At 33.5% G+C, this 11997-nt stretch overlaps 1 long non-coding RNA gene and 1 pseudogene across 3 annotated transcripts; both read right to left on the minus strand.

Annotated features, from left to right (window-relative positions):
* Window positions 1–410: 410 nt before the first annotated feature.
* LOC127079744 (probable polygalacturonase) lies at window positions 411–4916 on the minus strand (annotated as a pseudogene).
* Window positions 4917–6649: 1733 nt separating this feature from the next.
* On the minus strand, window positions 6650–8602 carry LOC127079745 (uncharacterized). 3 transcript variants are annotated; one of them, XR_007787951.1, is made up of 4 exons: window positions 8252–8602; window positions 7878–7915; window positions 6983–7754; window positions 6650–6942 (listed from the first exon to the last, which is right to left on the minus strand). It is a non-coding gene; the product is annotated as an uncharacterized LOC127079745 (long non-coding RNA). The 3 variants fall into 3 exon arrangements; XR_007787950.1 differs by lacking the exon at window positions 7878–7915; XR_007787949.1 differs by lacking the exon at window positions 8252–8602 and having other exon boundaries at window positions 7878–7952.
* Between the last annotated feature and the right edge of the window lie 3395 nt (window positions 8603–11997).

Consider the following 11997-nt stretch of genomic DNA (forward strand, 5'->3'; position numbering starts at 1 on the left):
ACTCCATTTCCGACCATTGTAATTTCCCGAAATGTAAAACATTCTTGTCGGGGAGAAGGGGAGTTTTTTTTAGTGTTTTTGTTAAGAATGATAAATGAATATACTATTTTACATTGTCAATTCTTAGTTACAAAATTGAACACTTAATTTGTTTTGTCACAGTATCTCTCCCCATTCAAAAAGGCCTTGTGTTTATCAAGAAACTGTAAAGAAAAAATTGTCATACCCGTAAATGGAGTGGGTGAGGTATAATAAAAAGTAAAATATAAATATAGAAAGTAGGAAGCCTGATGATGAAGCAAAATAATAAGGAGTTGGAAAAATCAGATTTCAAACTACAAATATCATTATCATAATCCATAATATCCAGCGACTCATACAGCATGCCTTCAAATGTAAATAAATAGAACTATGTTTTGAAAGTAAATTAATTTCCAAATCAAATCATGATACAAAACACAAACGATTAACTGTAAATAATCTCCGACACAGCCAAACTCAAATCATTTACACTATCAAGCTGTAATTCAGAAAGTGATATAAGCTTCCTCTTTATCTTCTCAACTGATTCAGAAGTAGAAGGTTTGGATGTAAGGGATTGGAACCCTGGATTTTGGCTATTAAACACAGAAAACACAGTTGCGACTTGTACACCGCGATTTAAAAAGTAATGGAACAAGCCCTTAGGGAGCACAAACACATCACCTTCCTTCAAAGCCTTCTGAAAAAGCTTATTTTGTGTATCGAGAAATCCAACTTCCAATACACCTTCGTTAACAAAGATCATCTCGCTAGCTCTTGGATGATTATGGAGGTTCACAATTCCATCCGCTTCAATGTCCGTTCTACCAATTGAGATCCCAAGAGTGTTGAGGCCAGGGAACTTTGAAGCACTCACAATGTTGACCGATGAACCAAACCGATCTCTTGAACCAGCCTTGCTTAATTCCATGGTCTTGAAATCATGAGCAGATTTGTTAGCTGGGTTATTGCAGGAGAGACCATTGATGAATGCTGTCTTTTTTTCTGACAGAGATGTGGGGCATGTGTCCTGTAGATTATCACAGTCTGCTAAGCTTACTTGTATGCTGCTAAAGGCTAGAATGAAGAACATGAAGAAAAATGAAGAATAGGATTTCATCTTCATCTTGATTCTCAGCTTTTGTCAATACAAGTTATGCAAATGAAATACACCATTTTGTAACATGTCTTTGCAGACGAGTGTTTTGGGGTTGCTAGAAATACAAGTTATGTGACAGTCTTGGAGTTCACTGCTGGCTTTGCTAGGAACTACATTGCTTTAAAGAAAAATATTGAACAAATAAATAAATATTATTTTTAGAATGAAATTTTCAGTATCAAAGAGATTAAATCTGAGTCAAATTTGTCTCCACTGTATTCATGTTTGGGTTCTCTCCCAGTGAATAAACTTTCTATACAACAGTAACAAATAATGTTCAAGAAAACAATCAAGTTAAGTAAAACATAAAAATCATTGGTTAAACCTCTAAAACTAAGGTGCAACTCCGCCTTATATAGTCACCAACCAGGGTTAGAGAGGGGGCGCTTGACATGATATATCAATCAAGTTCAACGGTAATCATACACATTTCAATCACAAATCTGAAACCAGTCAGATTATTTGTCCATGTCATCAGAGGTAGGCCAGAAGGTTTCATGTCGAATAATTTCAGGCTTCACAAGCCCAATCCGTTATTGCAACTCATTTTTCACAAGTAGCAAAATAATCTGCTTGAGCACGATTCAGAAAACTGCTCAATCAAGCAACAATGTGAGTCAACTGATCTGGTTTTCACCATTGCTGGAATTTTAAACCATTCACAATCCGCAAAAGTAAATCAGCAAAGTCAACACCATGATGAAGTGCCATTGTTCAGCAACTCAGGACACGGAACAGGGAACACCCCATTGGCGAAACCAGCGACATGTTCACAACGCCATTTTGCAGATAAGGCTCCACCGAGAAGAGTAATATTCTTGAAGCACAAGCCTTCAAATGATGAACCCTCTACACCTTCCAGAACCGGAGCTTTTGTTGAATTTACACTGACCACATTGCTGATTAAAATATTTTTAAATCTAGGAACAGCTTTTGAATCCCACCCATCATCAGGATGATCATTCGAACCTCTACTGAACCTAATTGGTATCTTCACTCTCTCCATTCTTATATTGCTTATACTCACATTCGTTACGTACCCCCCTCTGCCATTATCAGATTTTATACGAACACCAGCTGCAGAGTTCCACACGTGCAAATCCTCTATTATAATATTTGAAACTCCACCTGACATCTCACTGCCTATTCCTACTCCCGAGCAAGTTGGGGTTGTGCCTGAAACTCTTCTCACTATGATGTTTGTGCTAGGCTTAGCCATGGTGATTCCATATTGATCCCAACCACTCTTGATGGCTACAAGATCATCCCCGCTTTCTATGTAGTTATCTTCAATACAAACGTTGGTACTCGAGTCTGAAAAACCACGAGATAAGGAAAATCACTCGTAAGAAACTATAAAATGAATTATGCATAACATTTGTTCACTTGAACTTGTGCAGAACAAGCCAACAGGTAAAGAACAAACCTGGGTCTATGCCATCAGTATTTGGGGCATTAAGAGGGGCCAAGATTGTCATCCCTTTGATCACAACATTACTGAATCAAAACACAGCATTTCATTAAACCTCAAAGTGTTTATGTAATTACAAAAGCTAGCAACAAACGAGACACAAATAATGCACTGATTTTCTTTAAACGTGCATCCTTTATATAATTAGACAGGACACACCTAACTTAAAAGATCTCCAATAAAAGGAACTGAATTATGGAGTAATAGGTGTTAGAAGTAATGCATGTTCAGAAGCTGGTGTTGATCAGAAGGTGTTCCTGTGTTGTCCCAGAAGCTGTGTCTAGCTTCTGGAGTGGTTTAGTAGTTGTTTGCCCACGTGGCAGTTAGCTTTATTGTTTAGCTTTTAGTTAGCTAGTGCCTACTTGACAGTCTAGTTTTCTATATAAACAACTCATTTAACTGAATTTCAGTAGAGTAGTGAATTTATGAGATATTTTCACAAAAGAGTTTCTCTCTCTCAAAGTTTGTTATAACTGTTTTCTCTCTCTCTCTCTCTTCTCTTTCTCTGTCTTCTTCCATCTTCATCTTCATCTTCAACTTTGTGCTCCAACATTAGTTTCCCAAAAATTACTAAAAGCTATCAATAATGAGTATAAGCACTCCAGAAGTCTGTTATAACTGTTATAGAAATAATTTGACTTTATCTCTAGGATAGCGTATGAAAATAGCTTTTAGCTTATACAAAAATAATTTGACTTTATTTTATCTTTTGTTATAGAAATAACTTATAAATAAACACTTATAAGATAAAGCGCTTAATTTAAATTAAGATTTTTATCCATAAGACTCTTACAGTGTTAATCTATAGAAGAGACAAATAGCCCAAAAAACACAAACCTGCAGTAAACAGGATGGATGGTCCAGAAAGGTGAATTTCTAAAGGTGAGATTTGAAACTAAAACATTTTCTGAGTTCATGAGTTCAAGGAGGTGGCCTCTTGTGTGCTCCAATGTTCTGTTCCACCATAGTTCCCACCACATCTTCCCTTGACCATCAACTGTTCCATTTTCTCCTACAAAATAATATAATAAAAATAAACAACACAAGGAATAGTTAAGAGTGTGGCATCAAAACTTCCTATTAAAAGTGTGTCAGGTGTCCGAAAGTTGATCCATATAACCGATTCTATTTAATGGGATAAGTTTGATCGTTGTTATTGTTAAAATTATTATCAATGTTGACATGTTTGTAGTGTGTAGTGTCCGGTAGCAACAGTGTGCTTTATAGGAACCAACCATGTAGTGTAACTTAGAATGGAAAAAGCAAGTACTATTTTAGTTTACCTGTGATTACAACATTACGGACACCATTAGCATGTATAAGACTAATGTGTCTTCCTCCTAACCTCTCTCTTCCCCTTCCATAAGAAGGAAGAGGTTCAATAATAGGCCATTCTTTTGGATCCTGTGAAATATAATCCAAAACTTTAAATTCAAAAATAAAAATTCACACATTCATCCAATTTCTAAAACCATAAAGAATTATGTAGTCATTAATAAACAAAAATAGTGAGGTGTCAAAAGTGAAAAGAATCATGATTTTATTTGGTGGGTTCCATGTGATTGAAATAATAGTACTGCACCAAACATAAAGAACTTTTACTAATAAAGATACACAGAAAACAACAGAAAATTGAATGAGAACACGGCATAAAACAAACATTTAACAACTTTCTCCGGTAAAAGACACAAATCGAAATCACATGCAGAGGCTGAAAAGTCCAATTCATACCTGAGAACCTAAAATAACCGCACCGTGATGAAGAAAAAGCGTGAAATCACTGGTGAGATTAAAACTACCAGTAAGCCACGTGCCAGCGGGGATATTAAGCTGGGAGCCACCTTTGTTTTGAAAACGCTGCATGTAGCGAATCGCGTTTCGGAAGGATTGGGTGTTGGAGGTTTTGCCATCGCCGACGGCGCCGAAATCGACGATCGACTTGATGATTTTTCTGGGAGGAACGTGGTGGAAGAAAGCGGAGCAGGTGGTGGGCTGTGGTGGTTGGTCGAGGAGGATGGAAAGGGGGAAGAGAGAGCGGGTGGAGAATTGGAGAAAGAGGATGGCGAGGAAGGTGAAGATGAGAAGGAGGATGGGGTATGAAGGTCTGATGTAGGGTCCGAAGAAGATGAGATTGAGAGTGGTTGTTTTCTCCGATTCCATTGTTGTTAATTGTTATCGATGGAGGGAGAAGAAGCACGGGAAAGTGGAAGGAAGTGCGTGTTGCACTATAATTTGAAGCGCGTTTCTACGATGCAAAAAAGGATGTTAGAAATATAATAATAATAAATATTAAGAAAAAAAGATGGGTAGGGTCCAAATAACAAGATTCTGTTTCCTAGGTTATGTCTATCCGGCGTGTATCACTCTCTGTCACCAAATAACGTATTCTTTCTCAAATAAAAGAAAATATTACACCCTGCGTCTTAGAATGAATGACTATCTCAAAATGAATAGTGCTTTTTAGTTTCTAGTATATTTTTTTTTATATTTTAGTTAATATTATTTTCATTATTCCAATATATTTTAATAAAAATATTTTTTTTTTCATTTACTTATTTTCTTTAATATATATATAATAGTTATCTAAATCATTCATTATATAACTAAAGGAATAATTAATCATTTCATTTTTTTTAAGTATTAAATATTTCCAAGAAAAACTTACTCCCTCCGGTCTCATATGTAAGAAAAAAAAAAAAAACTCACCCTTTAAGAAAGTGGCTATATATTCATTTAAATAATGGAAAATATACATTTTTTCCATATTTACCCTTATTTATTAATTTAGAAATAAATTAATATTTTTATTATAACCATTTAATGGTTAGTCAATTTTTATTAATACCATTTAATGATTAGTCATTTAGTGGTTATATATTCCACTTACTCTTACTAAAATTTCCTGTAGAAGTTCAATGCTGGTAATTTGTTCAGATCAAACTCATCCATATCTAAGTATTCAACAATGGTGTTTTCATTTGTTGGAGTTAGAGCATTTTCACTTTCATTCTTTGGAGTGATATTTTCTGCACTTTCATTTGTTGGAGTTTGAATTGTTTCAGGAACTTTATTGTCTTCGATACCTAAATCAAAAGATGGAAACTCATTAGCTAAATGATGTGGGTTTGCCATTTTTAGAGTATAAAAAAAAAGGAAGAACAAGACTCATGGAGTTTTGTACAAGATGATACTGCACCATTTATAATAGAATATATGACTTTTCAAAAACCAATGATAACAAATGCAACGTTTCAGAATAAATACTTTTTTGGAAGTGTAAAAAGTGGAGTTATTATAGGAATAAACATGAATATTGAAAAACTAAATTTGAGGGTAAAATTGGAATGGTATATTTAATTGTAACCATTGTAATTAATTTTTGCTTATATTTGAGACTCCAAATTTTTTTTTTTCTTACATATGAGACCGGAGGGAGTACTAATTAACGCATCTCATCTATCATTTAATCCGATGTATTTGCATTATTGTTCAATGAATTAAAAAATAACTTGTCTTTTTTTTCCTTTTTTTTAGTGGGTAGGATCGGATCCATAGTGATTAATTTAAGATAGATTACATGAAAGCTAGCATTGCATATGAAAAATTGTTTGCTCTAAATACTATTTCCTCGATCACATAAAAAATTGTCATATTCACAATTCTTAAAAAAATGATTTGATATTTTAATCTTAAAATATTATTAAAATAATTATTAATTATACTTAATAAAATTGTTTATTAAAGTAATGTCTCAAAATAAATATCTCTTTAAAATATCAATACAATATTTATTATTTTTTTCACTATTTTATTTCTTTTCAATAACTCTACTATCTATAATAAATAAGAGAATTTAGTAAATGAAATACTACTCCGACCTGATTTATAAGTAAAAAAGACAAGTTGTACGCTTATTAAGAAATATACTTAAGTGCATTTAAGTTTCTTAGTTTTATGTGAGAGATACAACTATCAAATATCAATTTATTCCTACCTCATTGATGGCAACACTTGTCCATACAAAGAACCTAATAATTACTAGATTATTACCATTGCAACATTACAGAGTGAGATGTTTGGCTAATTACTATTTGTTTAAGTTAAAGTTTCCAGCAATTAGCATCAAATGATAGCTTCAAAAATTAGTGAATACTTGAATTGAAGATCGAAAAAGGAGATGACAAGAAGCTAGAGTTGTGAGTGTTGCAAATCAAGTGCGGCAGAACGATACTTGTGATCTAGAGCTGAAATAACAAGCAAAGTTCACAGTGAGCAAGTAAGAATGAACAACCTAAATTCATAATCACAGTGAGCAAGTAAGAATGAACAACCGAAATTCATAATCACAGTGAGATGAATATAACAACATACAAACTATGGCATCGAGTGGAATCCCCTGATCAAACCGCAGAATCGAAGCACTGAATTGAAATGCTTAATCGAAATGTCAAATCAAATTAATGACAAAAAACTAAAATCATTTATGGTGTCATTTGCAAGCACTTAAAAATTTTAAGATATTTTTTTTTGCTAATGTTCAAGACTACATGAGTTGCTAATGGTAAGATGTGAATTAGCAACCCATGTGCAAAGAAACAAGAACATGTGGGGAATCCAATAGAACAAGCCAACAAAACAAATTGAAAGTCTGTAATGTGCACAATGCATAGTCACACAGCAAAACAACTGGCATGAAAGATAAACATCCAAATTATCCAATTATATAAGTAGTTGTTGATTAAAAAACCAAAATCAAATTATAACAATCAAATTACAAGGAAAGTACCCACAAATCTATCATCCAATTCATTTAGTTTTGTTCTTTTAATTTTATTCAATTCATTCATTCAATTTTGTACTTTTCCACCTAATTTGTACTAGCTTAAAATTTCATTCACAAGATTGACCTATAAAACATAATAAGAAAACTATCCAAAACAATAATAATTCAACAACATTCAGTGCAAAGATGGCAGAAACAAATAACAGGGAAAGACAAGTTCAACATATCAAAAACAATAAGCAATGGTCCATTGATGTTTTAGTAGGGATGCGTCAGCAAGTTGTTATAGTAAAACTTCTGGTTTTCCTGTGAACCTGAATCTGAAATGGAAATGGATGTCAATGACTCATAATGATTCATTGATGTTTTATGAGAAAACTAAAGTAGAGTCTTAAGCATGGAAAAATCACAAACAATCGTCATAAGGAGTTAAGTAAACATACCACATGAATGGTATAAGGAACATCAACTTGACTCAGAACTTGAAGACAAAATAGTGGAAGGTTCAATATATATGAACAACAAAATTGAGCTTAGTGAAAACCAAACAGCACAGTCGCAATTACATAACAGAACAATTGTTATTATTACGCACACATTAGTTCATAAAAAATTATGGCTTTTGCATTTTTCATTTTTAAGCTCTCCAGTCATGAAATTGGTGAGTTTTCTACTTCCTATATGAAAATTATCCATCACTAAACATAGAAAACAGGATACAAATAACCCATGCGTCATGAAATTGGTGAGTTTTCTACTTCCTATATGAAAATTATCCATCACTGAACAACAAAATTGAATAATCAGGGACATTTACCTTCTGAAATAGGCGAAACCAATACTGAATCACGAGCTCTGGGTTCAATTAAAGTTGTGTTTCTTTGTTCACTCTGGGTTACTCACGAGCTAAAAACCTAAATCTTTTTTAGAAGATGATTTAAAACCCTGAGCTGAAACTGGTTTGAGAAGATAATTTGAAGGAAACTGATTTGAAGGCGATTTTGACACGAGGAATTTTAGAAGATGAGAGAAAAAAATATGGTTTGGTTTGGATTGGAGATGATTTTCGAAAGACTTTGATGTTCAATTTTTCAATGCCAAATCACGAGCTTCCAAATCCTAGTGATTTTTTATTTAGAATACTCTTGAACTATTTCACTCTAATAGTCAGAAGAATCCATCACACTTTTTCTCTATTAATAATATTAATAATTTCAAGTGGTCAACTAAATAAACAAAATATTAACGTTGGATTACAACTAAACTAAAGAACCAAATTCTATGTGTTATGATATGCTAGAGTGGTGAATAACAAAAACTCAAATAAATATTCAAAAAATAAATCATAATATTAGGAATTTTCAAAACTTGCAACCAATGTGAGATTTGAGTCTCCTTAAATAGCAATTTGATTTTGACTTTTTTTCCTTATATATTTGATTTATTCTCGTCTAGAATAATAGCTGATATTGTTGGATCTGATTTGTTACACAAAAGTTTCCAACAAAAGATATGATTGATTAATAATTCAAATTCAAATTCAAATATCCATTTAAATTGATTTGATCTTCAAACATTTGTCAAACAAATCACACAAATATGGTTAAACAATAGCAACAAATCACGTTGCACACAATATGAAAAACACGCTCAGATTCAAATAGAAAAATGTGTCAATGCAACAACAGCAGTAGGGATCTGATGTGTCACACATCCTTGAACACCATGTCCCACATGTGTCCCTTCAGTGTCAAAACATCTTGAATCCTTCATTGTTATTTTGTATAATGCAACCAACCCAAAAGGAACAACAAGTTTAACCCATATTTTTCATCTTCATTAACCGAAACGAAACACACTATCATCATTATCTTTCGTTCTTTGGTTAACATACCAAGCCATCATGTAGTTCTTTCTTGGGTTTCGGTTTTACAAATCCACGAAAAATGCTATCAATATCGTTCGTTCTTGGGTTTTCCTTTTACAAAGCAATAAAAAGTGAATTCAGAGTCAAAAGACGAAGAAAAGAGGACAAAAATCACAATAAAAAGCTCTTTACTTATTCATCACGTTTCTGGTACGTAAACTTTTTACCATGTACGTACAATATGTCCATGTTCTTGTTGATGTTTATGTTTGAGTTATTGACACTACGCCAAAAGAGGGAAAAGAGGGCGCTTTTTTTGGCCTATAACAGCGCTTTAAAGCGCCCTCTAATCTGGCGCTGGCATAGGTAAAGACAGCGTTTTTTTCCTGGTGAAAGCGCTGTCTAAAGTGGCTCTTTAAGCCCTTTAAGGGCCACTTTAGAGGGCGCTTTTTAAAGAAAGCGCCCTCTAAAGTGGAAACATTTAAGGGTTTAGAGGGCGCTTTTACTGGAAAGCGCCCTATAAAGTGGAAACTTTTAAGGGTTTAGAGGGCGCTTTTACTGGAAAGCGCCCTCTAAAGTGGAAACTTTTAAGGGTTTAGAGGGCGCTTTTACTGGAAAGCGCCCTCTAAAGTGGGTGGTTATTTAAATTTTTTTTTTTTTAAAAAGCGCTATATTTTTTTATTTATTTTAGACAACCTGTATATTGAAGCAGTACACCCAAAACTGTATAATTTGAAGCCCTTTTTCACACATTGCATTCAACAAGCCTTATATACAACAATCCATACATATACAACAATCCACTGATATATAATTGTTTAACTTCTAAAGATTCTAAATATACAACCAATTCATAACTTAAAAAGAAATAAAACTAAGTAGCAAAAGCATCTATGAGATGTATGTTTTTTTTGCTAGCAGCAGTCTTCTTAGCAACAACCTCTTTTTGTTCAATATCAATAGCATGAACCTAAAATATCATAAAATTAGTTAGGTGATGTATAAGATCAAGAATTAACATTTTCTATGCATAAATATCATATAATTGTGTTTATACCTTTTTTTTTTGATGCAACTGACTCGATTTGCTGCGTAATCCCCTTATATTTTTGGTCTCTTATCTTTTGAAGATAGAATTGATATTTGTTTAGATGGACATGTTCCATTGTCGTAGAGGGATACTTTCAAATATCCAGCATCATCATCTACGCGAATGAGGCTTGACGACAATGGAACATCTCCATCTAAACAAATATCAATTGATACTTTCGAGTATCCCTTGCCCCTTGCACGAATAATTGACTTCATAATAGCCATTTTACCTGTAATAAAGAAAACAATTAAAATCAAATGACAAATGTAAAAACAATTAAAATCATAAAAGTCATTTTACCTGTAATAAAGAAAACAATTAAAATCATTTGACCTGTACCTTTTTCACTAAGTTCTCTTTCTTTTCTTGGTTGGAATATGTTCTACATGTCTCTTAACAACACGGACGGTTGGATTGATCCAAATACCCTCATTATGATCATTTCTAATATATGAATCATTTGATATAATATTCTCATCTTGATCATTTCTGGTAAACGATTCAATCTTAACATCAATATCACCTTGATCTTCAGTGTTTTCATCAATTACTTTGTTGGAAAAAAGAACTATAGACCATTTCGTACTTTTCGGATCATTGACATAGAACACTTGTCTAGCTTGAGAGGCTAGAATAAAAGACTCATCTTTGTATCCCACCCTATTAAGATCCACTTGCAAAAATCCTGACTTATCCATTCGAATGCCGTTATTATTTTCAACCCACTTGCAACCAAATATAGGAATCTGAAACTTCTCATAATCAAACACCCAAATGCGCTCGATAACACCAAAATACGACAAATTTGCAAATTTGGGGTTTAAGTCCTTCACACTTGATATGTGCATTGCTTCAGCTACCACGGTGACACCACTATTCTGCATAGTACTTTTATCATCTTGTTCTTTGGTATAAAATGTGTATCCATTAATCGCGTATGCGCTATAAGAAAAAACATGGAAACTTGGACCATATGCTAAGCATCTCAACCTTTCTGTTATTGAAGCGGGATCTGAATAATACTTTGAATAAATATGATCCTTAAACCAAGGTATAAAACATCGATTGTGCTCTCGTACTATCCAATTTTCATTTCTATTGGGATTTAAACCTCGGAGAACATCCTTGTGAATTTCAACATACGGCTCAACCTCATTCTCATTGTGCAGAACATACAAATGCACTTGATCCCGTTCGACCCTTGATACTGCCACGATTTTATTTCCAATTAGATTTTTTCCTTCTTTCTTTTCGACAAGCTGAGACTTGGGGAGTCCGATTGACTGAACATTAGACAAATATTCAGTACAAAACTCAATCGCTTCTTCAACAATGTATCTTTCAACCATACAACCTTCTGGTCGACTTCGGTTCTTCATGTACCCTTTTAATATTTTCATATAACGTTCAACAGGGTACATCCATCTCATATAAGCTGGTCCACACAATTGTGTCTCTTTCACAAGATGAACAACTAGATGTACCATTATGTCAAAAAATGATGGAGGAAAAAACATTTTAAGCTCACACAAAGTAATAACGATTTCTTTTTGCAACATTGGTAAGATCGCAGGATTGATCACCTTACTGCAAATTGACTTGA

This window comes from Lathyrus oleraceus, chromosome 5 (assembly GCF_024323335.1).
Source record: "Lathyrus oleraceus cultivar Zhongwan6 chromosome 5, CAAS_Psat_ZW6_1.0, whole genome shotgun sequence".
Classification (NCBI taxonomy): domain Eukaryota; kingdom Viridiplantae; phylum Streptophyta; class Magnoliopsida; order Fabales; family Fabaceae; genus Lathyrus; species Lathyrus oleraceus.